A 16,460-nucleotide genomic window follows, 5' to 3' on the forward strand; every position below is an offset into this window, starting at 1 on the left:
CAGAGGAATGTAATAACCACCTGAGTTCAAACTATACACACACATATATATATATGTGTGTTCGAATAAAACAAATCTTTAAGTGGTAGAAATCAATAGGCATCATTATCCAAGACAGAATCGATATGGGTAACATAACCCGGCTATTATGCAGCCATTTTGGCTATGTTGTGTGATCTGATGCGACTGAATCAATCAATAAATACATAGCATAAAAACCGATTATTGTTCTCTTTCAAAAACAAAATCTCTAGCAGAAGGTTTGGCAAGCCTTAAGTCGGAAGCCGCGAAATATTGACCCGGTGATATAAAAAAGAGAAAACCAATTTCAGGTGGGTGGGTACAATCTGAAATGAAATTTTCTGAAATTCAGATGCATCTGGACAAATAGCAGATTTTTTCTTGTTTGTGTTAAATAAATTAATAATAATTCTAGCAATTTGAAGGGAGTTTATTATTAACAATAACAATAATAATAACAACAACAACACAAATTTCAAAAACAAAGATGCATGCAATCACATATTTTCCCTCTTTCTTTGTCCCCCGGTCAAAATTTTTCAAAATAAAAAATATTACTGAAAATATCTAAGATAGTAAATCGCTTCTTAGAATTGTTCATAGTATTTCTATTTAGCTTCGCGGTTTTAAGTTCAAATTCAGCCAAGATCGACTTCTGTTGAAAATTAGAAAAAAGAAATCGAGAGGTCTATAAAAATATAAGGTCGAAACGATTGACTCTACACCTCCAACCTCAGAAAAATGACCTTGTCTTAAACTAAAAAAAAAAATGTTTTCTGCTTTACTCATATTTTCCCTTTATATTTCTCTTACTACCCTAGTTTCTACATAATTACTGTGTCCGCACCAGTACCACTCTTGCGATTAATATCTTCGTTGACCAAGCGATCTACGGACATTTTTACGCTTGTCCCAAATCGGCAGAGTTACAGATATTATAAACCTCTCCTGTAGAAGTCATTAAATTTAATAAGAAATCCCTTACACTGGTGCGCGAGAAAGGCCGAGGTTAGTAAGGGCTTCCACATTGGTTTAACGAAATAAAAAAAAATCCGATGGTGATAAAGACACAGAAAAACAGTGTTAAGGGTGAGAAAAAATCTGACATTTGAACGAACAAAAGGTAGACACCGGGCTTGATGAGAGAGAGAAGAGAAGAGAGAGAAAGACAGAGAGCGGGAGAAAGAGTGAGAGAAAGAGAGAGGGGGAAAGAGAGAGAATGTGTCATGTAAATAAAACAATGAAATACTTACAGAAAGAACATGAATGGATGCTGAAGTGAGGTGAAGAGGCGTGAATAGATGAAGCTGTTTTTCTTTCGATTTTCGTATAGTACTTTTTTAAAATTCAGCCGACATATAAGAGAATGAAGTAGTTTTGTACATTTGTAATTTGAATAAAGTTCCCTTGGGATCTCTGAGAATGTCGAGCCATTATTAAAGGCCGAGATGTTTCTAACTTCAACAAACACGGAGGACAGACAGGGGAGATAACTACAGCAGCACCATCAGCAGCAGCATCAACACTAACAACAACAACAACAACATACAGAGATCAGAACAAAGACATGAGTCACAGACACACAGACATGTAATTTCTTTCTTAGGCACTAGGCCAATTTTCGTAAGGTGGAGAGGAATACCGAGTCGATTGAATCAACCAACCCCAGTGTAATATTGGTGCTTGTCTTATCGACCCCTGGATTTTTGCTTTCGAATAAATTATGAAAAAAAAATCAATAAACAAATATTGCACTTCTCATTCATTCATATATATGTTTGTGTTCGCGCGCGCGTAAATTAAATTTGACTGCAATCTACTATAAGTAAATATATATATATATATATATATATATATATATAAAGAGGGGGAAATAGTAAATTTCAAAATATACCTTAATGTCTTTGGTTATGCTTCTTCATTTTTTCCCAAAGTGATCGATAAAATATCTAGCAGATTACAATGATGTTGCTCGGATTTGAACCCGCTTTCGAGATAGATAGACATGACTATATAATCGTTTAGTATTAAAAAAAAAAAAAAATTCATCGAAATCAATCACCGTAATGTGAGATCAATAACGTTGTCGACTTCGCCGTAAGTAAAGTTACAGCCAACAGAATAATTTAGAAAACAAAATACAGAAATGTGGAGGGAAGAAAGTAAATGAGTAAGTGACTGTACACAGAATATATGAATCGGCGTGTGACTGTAAGAAGAGTAACTATTTCCAAAGTGGACTTATTGATTCTAATCGGAGTTGAAATTCAAGGGAGATAACTTTATTATTTTTATTTCATTTAAATATAAAGGTTTATTAAATATGTAGTTTGTGTTATTTTTACGGGACAGACAGATAGATTTTATAATGCTCCTGCCTTTTCCGAGATGATTAGTAGCATAACTGAATCGAAGGCATTGAAACTTCGAATCGGAATCCGAACACAGAATCGATTACTGCCACATCACTGCACGCACCAGAGGATTAAAGTAACACTATTGATTATTGTTGTTTCTGTTGTTGTTCGGCATAGGGCCAAATTTTGCAAGTGATGGAGAGTACATACAGTCAATTGAATCGACCACATTAGATTAATAATAATATTTATTTATCGACTACACAGGATTCAAAGGCAGAGCTGACCCCGGCGGGATTTGAATATAGAAGTGCGTGCGTGCTCACACATGTGTGTCTGCGTGTGTGTGCGTCAGACATCAAAGTGTATAGTGTTATAAACATTTAGACCAGCTTGCCTTCACACAGCAATAATATCGATCGCTTACACAGACGGCACAAAACCCCGGATTTATTGAGAGAGAGAGAGAGAGAGAGAGAGAAACAGGAGAGGGAGTGATAGGGGGAGGTAATGGGAGTGTGTGACGTGTGTCCCTTTCTCAAGGGCAATCATGAAGTGGAGTGAAATGGCTTCATATGAGAATGAAAAGTGGGTCGTGGACTCAGTTAACTGGTGTGGGGGAACTTCACTGCTTGCTATTCTCACACTGCAGTATTGATTCTCTCTTTTCACTTGGCACAATGCCCCCTCTTTGTAAAAGAAGGAGTGGTGGAAAAATAAGAGTCTTTAGCCGACTGACTCAATATTACTAAATAGGTTTCCCTTGAATCTTGGTGGTGCCTGAACACACACACACATACACATTCTTGCAGCATTTTACTGTGAAGTATAATGTGAATAATCACACACACACATTCTTGTAATGGTATGTGTTTTAAGCAATTCAACTATGATGTACAATGGAAATAACCACAAACACACAAACATATACTAACACACATTCTTTCAGTGGTATGTATTTCAAACAATTCAAAGTGTGGTGTGAATAACCACACACACACATACACACTATATTATTCTAGACACACACAAATTGTCCATATTTTGCAACATGGTCAAGTTCTTGTAATCCCCATTTCCTTCTCCAATAAATGGCTCTATGCAAAATGTCACTCTACTTCATTTCATGCCACACCAACATTATAATTCTTGTCTTTATTACCAATCCACATCCTGCTGATTCAGACCATCACTGAACAATCCTTATCCACACACATATATATATATATATATATAGCAATGCTGAATGTTTTACAAAACTGCAAAATATTTGGTTCCATAGAGAGTAATACACAGAGGAATAAGGATCACAGTTGCAATGTCTTTGATCATAGATCTGCTCAACCAGAATTGACCTGGGGCTAAACAACAAGGGAACTTCTATATGGTTACGCAACCTGCCTGAAATAGCAGTCAAATCTCTTTCAAACTTATCCCCTATCATTTTTCGAAAAGATCACCTCTGATAATATTGTGTAGAGTCCACTAATTCTGAAGTAGTCCATGGGATGGGCATGGTTTTAACATCTTTGTTTAGGTTTGAACAGTCAGAACCAACTTGGGGTTAAACAATAATAACAAATAAAGAAATGAAGAATTAAAATAAAAATTATTAAAAGAACTCCAGCTTGTTAATAGAAAATATAAATAGGGAACTTATGTTTTTAAGTCTGGCTGAACTAATAAATATTTCTTCATGTATAGCAGTGGTTCTCCACCAGAGTCCATATGATCCTTGGGGTCCACATAAGACTCTGTTGTTCAAAATTTATGTGCAATAAATTGGTTGTACTTCTACAATACACAAAATAATTTAACAATTTATTTTATGCAATTCCTAATAATACTTGATCATAAAAATATAACAAGATTCTTTAAACATCGAATGGCTGTGAGGGTCTACCTGAATAAAATAGGATTCAAAGGGGTCCATAGGTAAAAACTGGTTGAGAACCACTGATATAATGTGGACATAGTTGATAGATCAAGCTTTCATATATCAACAATGGAACCTCTACCTTGTTGCTTAAACTGCAAGAGATAGCAACTAAATCTCCCTTAAATTTAGCTTTAAAGTTGAAAAACAAAAAAGATACATTAAATAATGTAGAGCTCTGTATTCTCTACATATAAAAAAGGATGTTTATAACTGAAATGCCGTTGACCATAAGTCTGCTTCCATATTCAAAGTGACACATTTAATGAACCAACAAAGAAGTCTCTATATGTGACTTCTTGACCTGCTACAAATAGCAGCCAAATCTTCTTTAGGCCATCATATCAGAAAACAGCACAGTTCCCAAGGACTTTCAGAACCTTTTTTTCACGCTGAGAGTTGCTGAAGCATGGAACAAACTGCCAGCATCAGTTGTTAGTTGTCGGAGCACTGCATCCTTCAAAACTTCCAAAGCTTTCTGAGATTCGCCAACACTACACCTGATTTTCTCCCTTCCATACACACGCAAGCATGTATCTGACTCATACACTGTTCGCTTTCCAGACATTTGTATATTACTGCATATACTTTATATGCACTTTTTGACAAGTTGTGGAGCACCTGAACACTGTATACAATAATTTCATTATTATTATTATTATTATTTTATTATCAAAGAAAAGCAGCTCATTGGTTAATGTAGTCTGGGGTACACTTTTTTTGGAAGTAGGGTAGATGTGACAAGGTCAGAACACCTTTGCTCATAGGTCTATTCAAAGAAGGCCAGCAACAGATAAATTCAACAAAATCATGTTCTAAATACATATAAAATAATCAATGGTCCTTCTGGGTTACGTTACAAATTCCAACCTTGTTATCTATTAACTTTGTGAAAACAAAGATATAATCAAGATAGGTTACAGATGGTCTGTGTCAACCAAAACTGGACTGGAAGTATGAAATGAAGACAGACATGTGCCATGTCACAAAACATTGGCTAATGTTGTATGCAGAGCCCTTTGTCTAACAAAAGAATCTGCTTCATTAACAGAGTTACCTTTTCTGGTTGCTGTAGTTGTTATTTAGCCCCAAGCAATCCCAATGAAGCAGATCCATGGAGCACAGGTAGTCAAATGACTATGTGCAATCCACAAAAGCATTACTTTTTCTTATTCCGATGATGTTCCAGATATGAACATTGTGTGTCTTTTTTTATATTTTTATTTTGACAATGTGTATCTGGGAGTACATCATATCTAATGTGTCTTTCTGTTAAGACAAAAGGTGCAATCTTAAGGAAATTTGACTACAAATTCTAGCAAGTAAATCAACTACATAGAGACTCACACCTTTTCTAGTGTTTGTGACAGTAGTAGTAGTAGCAGCAGCAGCAGTTGCTGTTGTTTAACATCATTTAGATTACCAACATTGACCAATACAATCTTATAACTGAAGGCAAACCAGCTTTGACCATTTAAATTTTCTAAGGATATCTAAAACTACATTACGTAATTTTAAGGAAACTTGGCTTCTATTTCTGACAACGTGAGTGGCTATACAGAGTTTCCCTGGCCTGCTTATAAAAAGATTAGTAACCTAAACCGATGGGTTGCTTTTTTTTCACAGAACACCATTATTGCTCATGACTACATATATGGTTTGTTGAATGTGTTATTTCTGTCACCATGTGTCAGTCACATTTGTAAAGGGTAAAATTACCCTTTGGTTATGAATGACCATGGAATTGTACCTAGAAAGTTCCCTCCAAGTCCAGGCTAGGTTGTTTATGGAAGACCAGCAGTTGCCCACACACACCGGTTAGCCTTCACTCTCCACGCCATGAATATTATCCAAGGGAAAGGCAAAAGCTGATACAGCTTGGCACCAGTGACATTGTAACTCATTTCTACAGCTGAGTGAACTGGAGCAATGTCATCGTTTAACATCCGCTATCCATGCTAGCATGGGTTGGACGATTTGACTGAGGACTGGCAAACCAGATGGCTGCACCAGGCTCCAATCTGATTTGGCAGAGTTTCTACAGCTGGATGCCCTTCCTAATGCTAACCACTCTGAGAGTGTAGTGGATGCTTTTACATGCCACCGGCATGAAGGCCAGTCAGGCGGTACTGGCAACATGAATTAAATTGTCTTGCTCAAGAACGCAACACACAGCGCAGTCCAGGAAGTGAACCTGACATTCTAACCACTGAGCCATGTGCCTTCACATTTGTAGCACTTCTATTAAATAGTGCAAGACATATGAATTAAAGATGAGTATGTCAGGCTCATAATAGTGAGATTGTAGGTTCATTTCTCAAACTAGGTAATGTATTGTATCCTTGAGCAAAACACTCGGTTGAAAATGAGCACCAGTGGCACTTCCAGGGGACTTAATCCTGCAGCAGATTGACATCCTGTTCAGGAGAAGTCTTGTACTCTCAGCCAATACACCTTGAAATTCTGGATAAGCTCTGGCCACATCAGCCAGTCCAGGCTTGTAGCAGATTTTTATTTTCCATTAATAGGAAGAGTATGTGGGGTAGCAAGATTTTGTGTTACTTTAATCTTAAATTGACAGAGCAAATACTAAAGAGATTTTTCTGTAAACAAAACCAAAGATCAACTTTTGAATTTCTGTATTTTGAGATTAGTGGACAAAAGAAGAGAAGTAAATATTGCTAGAAATGCCTTACAATTACTGATACTCCTCTCTTAGTGGTGGTCATATACTTCACCTATGCCAGCATGGGTGAACGATGATGATAGAAATGATGGTGGTGGTGATGATGATGATGACAATGACAATTGTAAAAACTGAATCTTAAAGTCAAGCAGTCCTCTTCAAAGCCAGAATATACCTTAGTTCCAAAGAGTTGTTGACCCTCTTACAAAGCTTATATTGGACTTTTATTGAAGTGCTGCTCCTACACCTAAGATGGTGCTGTGCAAACACATGAAAGCCTGAAACCATGTCCTATAAGAAGCCATCAACTTATCATTCAACACTCTTTAAATTCTAGCCCGAAGATGGGCTGCTTCCTCACAACTTTGCCTCTTCTAATAATACAATAACGAACTTATTATATAAGATAATAGAATGAACTTATTGTATACAGTGTTCAGGTGCACTACAACGCATCAGAATAAGTAGCCCAAAGTGCTAACAACTGTTGCTTTGGTTACATCTCTTTACTGAGTTCAAATCCCTCCAAGCCCAATTATGCTTTTTATCCTTCTGGAGCTGTAAAACTGTTCAATACTAATATCTGGGGGGGTCAATATAATAAGCTATTCTTCCTTTGAGCTTGTGTCATAAATCAATATTTTATGACCCTTAAAAAGAAAACCAACCATGTTTAAGATTACATCAATAAATCTATAAAACATAACCACTTTAAATATACAGCTGTGAATATGAGATATTTGATGTTTCACCCATTTCCACTACTGGAAACACATTAAGATCATCTTACACACACACACACACGCACTCACACATACATATGTACACACACACACACACATACATACATACATACATACAGGAAGAGAGAAAGAGAAAGAGTTTGTTTTTTTAAAGTGGATTTACAATTTAGTTAGATAAGTACAATTCATAAACTCTTGGTCCTTGACTCACTTATGTAACTTCACATCTGAGTGTGCTTGTGTGTGTAGGGCTGATTGTCAACATCATCATCACTTAATGTCCACTTCTCAATGCTTGTATGGATCAAACAAAATTTGTTGAGGCAGATTTTCTACAGCCTCAGGCTGACCAAAGCCTTGTGAGTGGATTTGGTAGATGGAAACTGAAAGCCCATATACATGACATATTCATGCCAAAGTAGTTTTCGTTCTCCTTATGATCAGTTTTTCTCTCAGTACATTTGTACTATGTTGTTCATAAGCACTTACACGTCCCATGAAGTATGCTTGTTTCATTTCTTTCCTGTTTTGTCAAGCATTGCTGTTCTAACACAAGAGTCATACAAACAGTCATTCTTCTTGCATACTACATCTGATTCCTCTTATACCCAGTTTTTCTCTCAGCACATTTGCACTATGTCATTCCTGCACACATTGCACACCCAATGGAGCATGCTCACTGCATTTCTTTCTACTTTTCTCAAGTCCAAGTTGTCCTCTATATTCCTGGCTCATGTCTCATAAACATGCAACATCACAGTTCTAGCACAGGCATCGTACAATCTCTCCTTCACTCAGCAGGAAAAATCTTTTGTCACCAGGAGCAATAGAAACTCACTGAACTTTTTCCAGCTTAACCTGGCTACTATACTTTCGGAGCAGTCACCTCCCTGCTAATTACATCTCCTAGATAATGAAAACTATTGACTACTTCTAGTGAGTGATTCAGGTGTTTAATAAAATCTATTTTGGTGTGCTCAGTGTACATCCATCCCCAATGCCTCTATCATATATGAAGCTTGCTTTCTCTGATAGTTTACTTGTGATTCTATTGCACCTCTTGTGTGACTATAGATTACATAGGTTGCAGCATATGGAGTTCATAACTACTCCTTTTCTGCATACTGTGTAAAGAAATTTCCCTGAAGGTACCAAAGTACCATGTTTTTTACTACTTTCCCCAAATCAACAATACAAGGTGCATCCAGAGATTTTGAGCCTTTTTTTTTTTTTAGAAGAGGTAATCATAACTGTCCTAGATGACTCTAATTGTAGTATAGCAATACTATACATTTAATAATCTGACCAACCAATTTTTTTTTTACCAGATTGAAGGAGACAACTGTAACAGCACTTTAAACATACACTACTAAACACCGCTTGTCACAGCTGATAAGTTTGCAGAATGAAGTCAGAATGTGAATGCAATTTGTCATGCAATAAATCTTGTGATAAACAGGGTAAAAATGCCACAGAAAATTATGAAATGATCCAGACTGGTCATGGATTGACTTGTATAAGCTAAGCATCTGTTTTTCTGCTGGCACAAGTGATTTAAGGACAGCAGAGAGGAGGCAAGAGACAATGAGAGGTGTGGGAGGGAGTGAGGCATCAGAACATCAGAGCCGGTTGATATTATTCAGTTCTCTGGATGAAGACTGTCTATAAAAACAATAAGCATAAAGTCTGGTGTGGCAACTCTACACAGATTTATTCATGAAAATCTGAACATGCACAAAATTTGTGCAAAGTTTGTTCCCAGGGCGCTCAGTGACAAACAGAAGAAAAGATGCATTGGTGAGAACAAGGAGATAGTTGAGTCCATTACCTCCAGTCCAAGAGTACTTAAGCATCTGGTGACTGTGACAAAAGTTAGATATACTGTTATGATCCAGAAACCAAGAGACAAAGTGCCCGATGGCAGCACCCTGGCTCCCATCCACAATTCTATTCTGGTAACCAACTATTTGACAGATATGGGCATTGAAACTGTTCCTCACCCTTCCTACAGTCCAGACTATGCTCCCTGTGACTTTAGGTTATTCTTTCCCAAACTGAAAGGGAACCTCAGGAGCAGCCATTTTGAAAACATTGAGAAGATGAAGGCAGCTGTGACAAGGGCCCTGGACACCTTCACTTTGGAGGACTTCCCTGGGGCCTTCACAAAGTTGCTGGAGCACTACAAATGCATTGAAGTCAAAGGATACAACTTTGAAGGAGATTAGTGTTTTGCACTTCTTTGAAATTAATAAATGTCTCTCCTGAAAAAAAAAAAAGTCTCAGAGCTTCAGGAGTGCACAATATAGCAGTTTATTTTTAGCCAAGTATTTCTCTTACAGTTGCCTTGCTGGGAAGATTGCATTTGTGTTGCCTCTTCCTGGCACAAAGCCAAAAGGAATCTCATCTAGGTCTACTCTATCTTGGATCAATTGGGCTATGACTCTCTCCATGACCTTCAGAAGCTGGTTTGATTCCTCTATAGTTGCTGTGCTCTTAGGTATCTCCTTTGCCTTTGTAGCAGTTTACAATGATACACACACACACACACACGCACACATACACACACTCATACATAAGGGAGTGGATGGGTAGAATTATTACAGTCTCTGTCTGGGTTCAAATCCCACTAGGGTAAACTATGCTTTTTATCCCTCCGAGTTTGATACAATAAAGCACCTATCAAGTACTAGCATTGATTAATCAAATACATCCTCTGCCAAACTTTGTGTAATGTTTCAATATGAGAAATCAATATATATTACATTATATTTGTAGTTGAGAATTTAAACAATACATCTAAAAGATCTGAGAAGCAAATAGCAACATGAACAAACAGAAGTATGAAATAATTAATTTACACTTTAAAGAAATAATACGCAAAATATAACATCAATAAAAGTTTGGTTGTACATAAACGTCTTGTAGAGAAATATGTTTATCATGTTTGTACAAGTAAATTGGATAATTCATGAGTTATGTAAATAGTATCATTAATATATGTGACCAGTTGGCAAGAGATAATGCTATTCAGTGTTTTGTTCAGTTAAAATGTACTTCCTACTGGTACAACTGAAAGAGAGTAGAAATATCATTGGTGCTTTTTTTTCAGAGTGAGCAAATTGCATTACTGAAGTAAAATAAAAAACCTACAAGAAAAAACTTGCGCAAGCATGTCTGATGCTGAGGAAAGAGCTAAGAATGTAAGACAGGTTTGCATTTTGTTCATATAACCAAAATGACTCCCAGTATAATGGTTTCTCATTGGTCCAAATAAAACTGGTGAAAGACATATTGAAAGATCAAAAGCTTCACCTAATTGAATGAAATTGCTAAAATGGTGAAATGTTCTTTTTCCTAGAACAATGGACATGATTGAATCATCTACCCACATGGCGCTTCTGTCAACTCTTTTAATACTCATAAATAATTATATCTAACTTCAGTGCAATACCATAAATTTGGGAATGGGGGCAAACATCCTAAATTTTACTAGTCCTCAAATAATGAGAAGCAAAGTCAATCTCTTGGGATTTGAACATGGAATGCAAAGAAATGTCATTAACCCTTTAATGTTTGCATTATTCTACCAAAATTAATGCTTATTCATCCACATTGTTTTGAACTAATCATGCATTATCTTGTAGCTATGAGATTTTGATGAGGTAGCTATTAATTTTTAAAACGATATTGTAGGGTTGGTGTGAGAGACCAGATCTGGCCAGTTTGAACATAAACAGACAGAATACCTTTGGCCGGATATGGCCAGTTTAAATGCTAAAGGGTTAAATAGTGCAAACCATTTTGCTTGACACTACTCATTCTGCCGATCACCTTTATATTTTTATAAGATAGTCAAGATAGAACAGACAGTACTCATGTCCCTCACAGACCCTCTAAGACTGATGAGATTCATGCAGTTGAACATCAGCATGTAATTATCTACAAAAAGGGAAGCAGGTGTGTGGGCAAATACTTGCAACAGAGTGAAGTCTGCTAAAGACACTCAAGGATGCAATATCATTTAGCTGCAGGTCAGATCTGATCAAGCTGATCTCTATGATTGATAAAAAGGAATCTCACCTTGCTTTTTATTTTTTTTTTCAAACATCATGTATCCAAAAAATCCTTTATTTATTTTTAAAGACAGTAAATTATGATTTAAGAGAGATTTGACTGCTATTTCTAGAAAGTCAAGTGACCACATAAAGGATTCTCCATTAGTTATTACTGTTGTTTGGCCCCAGGTCAGCCTTGACTTAGTAGCATAACTGCCCTGACTATCCAGTATTTAACCTAGATCCACTGCATGCAGGAGTCAGGGCTGGCCCTAGGGTTGCTGGCACCCCAGGCAAGCTGAGCTTCAGTGTGTGCAAGCAGATAGTCATAGAAATTTCCTTGTCTTTTTCACGTCCTCCTTGGCAACAGGGCACCCTGGGCAACTGCCTGAGTTGCCAGTACTTTGAACCAGCTCTGACAGGAGTATACTATCCAAGACGGCCTTGTGTTGAGGAAGATTTGGTGACTATTATTTATAGCAAGTTATACAACTGATAAGACCATATGAGGTCTACAAACTGATTTTATTTTTTACTTAGTCAGAAAGAAAGAGCAGCATCAATGTTCCTTTTCAGGGCCTCTTCAAATTGGTGGAAAAGAAAAAGGATGTTCTACCCAAACCAAAGAACCTAGGAGCCAGCTGGTGCATTAGTACTACAGCTCAAACTGATTGTAACTGAATATATCTCTCTCTATATAAACGGCAGTTTGTCTGTGTGTGTTTCTGTGTGTCTGTTTGGTTGTACCCTCACCCTGACCACTGCTTTCAACCGATTCTGATGAAACTTGACACACACATAGCCCAATGTCATAATTCGAAACTAACGCAGCGAAAATTTTGAAAAGTTCCCCCAGTTCTGAAAAAAATCGATAAATTCGACATGGGGTTGAGAATCAGAAACACAAACCACAGACTGTCTAGGGGACGCAACTCGACCTTTTTTAACTCTCAAAAAAATTTACCATAATTTTTTTTCCCATTTTTTTGCTATTTTTGGGCTATAACTCTCTAAAAATGCTTTATAGTTATTTCCCTTACAAACCTGAGCAACGCCGGGCGATACTGCTAGTTTTTGCATAAAAATAATATTCCTGAAAGTCCATATATCAAATGGTATACATTCACAAGTGTATCTACCCACTGACTTTGTTTCCTCATAACTTCCAGAAAAATGGATATGTTTTAATGAAATTTTTTACAAATACGTTTCGTGAAAAAAATATTTCCGACGTAGGGAGAGGAGTTTCGGAAAATTCACACGAGTTGACTTTATTTCTTCATAACTTTCTATAAATGAGTATTTTTAAATGAAATTTTGTACAAATACTTTTTAGATTGTGTAGACTACGATTATATTGAAATTTAGCATGGAATAAAAAAAAAAAACTGGCGGGCTTGCACACGTCATATGAAACTTGAAATTTCGAAAAAAATTGATGTGTATTAGTATGTATGTGTGTGTGCTCATCACTTTTCTTTTTTTTTTTTTTTTACATTAAATTCCGATATATTCGTAAACTATTCACTCTGAAAGGTATTTTGTAGAAAATTTCATTTAAAAATACCCAATTTCTTAAAGTTATAAGGAAACACAATCGACTCGTGTGAATTTTCCGAAACTTCTCTCCTAACCACTCGGAAAAAATTTTTTCACAACGAATTCCGAGATAAAAGGAATGTACACCAACCGAAGCGTATTTGAAAAAAAGTTTTATTGATAGATACCCATTTTTCTGGAAGTTATGAGGAAATAAAGTGGGAGGGGGAATTTGTGTAGGTATGCCCTTTAAATATAAGAGAATAAGTATAAAAAAAAAAGATGAAAATTGGACGGGAACAGAATTGGTGTCGAAAAACCGGCGGAATTTAGGAAAAATGACCCACATACCACGAGGAGAAAGTTACTTTTTGCTTTTATTTTAAGTAGCGAGTATTATTACAGGCAACAGTAATTATGATTAAATTTTTTTTTTTTTTTTTCCAAAAATTTTAATTATTTATATATTTTCTCCTCCGTCGGTTATCTCTTTCTACCTCTGAAATATGGGACATCTATTCTGAAAGCCACTTAAATACCCTTGGTTACACAGGTAAATAAACACGGAATGTGTTGTGTACGCCCACCACCACAGCGAAACGGCACACCCACACAAAACATTTCTAGTGTTACTACCACGTGCAAAACATGGAAATACTTTTTAAAAATATCTAAAGTTATGTTAAGGTTTTCACAAGATGGAAAACTTTCAACAAATGAAACATTAAGAAGGCAGAAGAGAACTTAGCATTTGAATGCATGGAAGGCGGATACTATGTATAGCGAAAAATAGCAAATGTTTATCAACAAGAATGTAAACAAAACAACGAAATACTTACAGACAGAACATAAATGAAGGTTCATATGAGCTCAAGATGTGTGAACAGACAAAGTAGTCTTAATTTTAATTCAGCTGCCAATATAAGATGATCATGTAGTTTTTTTGCAGTAGTATTTAATGAAGTTCCCTTGGGATCTTAGTTAATAATAGCCTAAAATAAGGTCCGATGTGTTTTTAACTTCAGCAAACAGAGTAGAGGACAGATAAGGGAGATAACTACAAGGTACTGCGTGGACAACACTAATTTTATCATCACTGCCGTCACAGCCAACGTCTGCATCGAAATCTCCTTGTAGGACAAATGGCTAGGTCTTAACTACATCTAAAACTGCAGTAACTTCGTCAAGGAAGGATTTGTATTTGGTGTATATATCTGCAAGAACCACAGCGGGCCTTCTTTCAGCTTAAGCTGAAATCCACTCCATAACACAATCCGACAGCCGAGTGCTTGTGCTTAGCTATGCAAACATAGTTGGCACCACACCTGCATAGATTAGTTTGCAACCTCCACCAAAATCTACGGTACTTGAACCACTGAACCTTGTAGAGGAGACACTGATTATATCTAACCAGTAGCGTTTGGCTTTCTCCATTAGTTCCCGCTCTTTACCCGTAAGAGTTGTGACATTCCAAATCCCAATCACTAACAGTTGTTCCCTCCTGAACTCACTTCGGGGGGGGGGGGACACGCATTCTTTGTGTTCCCACTCCACGCCTCCCAGAACAAGTTGCAAACTTATTGTTGGTTGTACTGGCATTGGGAGAAGACTACAATATATTTTTGGAACTGACCTCTGTAGCTAAGGTCCGAATGCAACCCTCGCTAAACTGCGCGACGGACGGTGCAGTATGATTATTCTTTCGAACCCTTTTCATATTGCAGTTTTTCGTGGTCTTACCCCAGGCACCAAACTGGTATTTCTGTTGAACTTGCTGCTGAGTGCTTTAAAACAAGGATGAGAATTAGTAATGCAAAGATTGAGACATTGGTCCTAAGAAAGTCTTCCCAGTACGCCCTACATATTAATAGAAAATCACTGAAGCAATTGTTTAAGCGAAGAGATTTAAGTATCACGGAACCGTGTTCAAGTGTGATTGGAAGCAGGATATTGAATTAGATGCAGGTGCTGGCACAATAACGCACCAGTTTCAGAATTCAATCAATAGGAGAGAGATTGATAATAATAATAATAATAATAATAACTTATCTTCGAATTGGTTTTCGTATCTAACCTCACCTACGGTTATAAATGTTGGGTAATGACTGAGAGAGTACGATCGCGAATACAGGTGGCAGAAATAGGATTTCTCTAAATAATCTCTGAGAAACGTTATTCAACAGGGTACGAAGCTTGGCGGTCAGGGATTCTCCCCAGATGGTGTCGCTATTTCTCTGCTTTGAGAGGCCACAGCTCCGGTGCTAAGAACGTATGATTAGAATGTTGCAAGACAGATTCTTCAAGCAGATCCAACCAGTGGGAGACCTAGGGACAAACCAAGAACAAGACGGTTGGATAACATCCATAGTCTTAGTTGGTCGCGCTTGGGAGTTAAACTAGAAAGTGTAATGACAGTTGCATCTGATAGGTCCCGACGGAGGGTGGAGAAAATGGGTGGGTGGTTGGATGCTGTCAAAGCTATCAACTTTCCACCAATAGGTATGCTAGACAGTTATTTGGCAGCATCATGTGTCAAGAAGCCCAATGTTAATCTCTATATACTCTGGTTGTGTAGGGAGAGGCCACAGTGCATTGCTTTGCCCGGTGCCTATAATACTGTTAAGATGGCTCTGCCAGGAAGTCTGCAGAAACAGTACAGAAACTTTTGAGTTGTGTTCAGAATTTTAAAAGGCAGCAGTGTATTATTACTCAGTTTCGTGTATCTTTCAAAACAGAGGTGAAATTGAGAAAATGAGCTTATTAGTAAAATCGGTATCTTGAGAAGTTTCCAAAGCTTGGGATCCGAAGAAAAATTCAAATATATAAAGATCTTTGGTAGTGAAAAGGTTGGAAACCGCTGCTCTTTGTGAAAGCTCCACCAGCTACTAATAGCAGTCAAATATTCCCTTAAAAACAAACAAAAAAAATTTAGGACATTGTATAAAGTTGTCCTAGAAACACTATTAGCAATTAAGACGGTATAATCATGGCTGGAATGCCTTTGAGCATAGCTCTGCTTGACTGGGGCTGATCTGGAGCTAAACAGGAATAACTCTCCTTCATCAATGTTGATAAATGGCAGAAGACTTAAAACCTTTGACAAAATACTGTGTAGCATTTAGA

At 37.0% G+C, this 16,460-nt stretch overlaps 1 protein-coding gene across 3 annotated transcripts in view; it reads right to left on the bottom strand.

Moving 5' to 3' along the window:
* The window catches only part of LOC115216706 (zinc finger protein 883-like), a 44,274-nt gene extending 29,000 nt beyond the window's left edge, over positions 1-15,274 (bottom strand). Inside the window, exon 1 of one of the 3 annotated variants that reach the window (XM_036506790.1) lies at positions 14,177-15,274. The gene's annotated coding sequence lies outside the window, so the exon portion shown is untranslated. Of the gene's footprint in view, positions 1-1,274; positions 1,620-1,915; positions 2,235-14,176 lie in introns of those variants that run through there. The other 2 variants (XM_036506789.1, XM_029786239.2) reach the window with 2 other exon arrangements.
* Positions 15,275-16,460: the final 1,186 nt, after the last annotated feature.

Source organism: Octopus sinensis, linkage group LG10 (assembly GCF_006345805.1).
Source record: "Octopus sinensis linkage group LG10, ASM634580v1, whole genome shotgun sequence".
Taxonomy (NCBI): domain Eukaryota; kingdom Metazoa; phylum Mollusca; class Cephalopoda; order Octopoda; family Octopodidae; genus Octopus; species Octopus sinensis.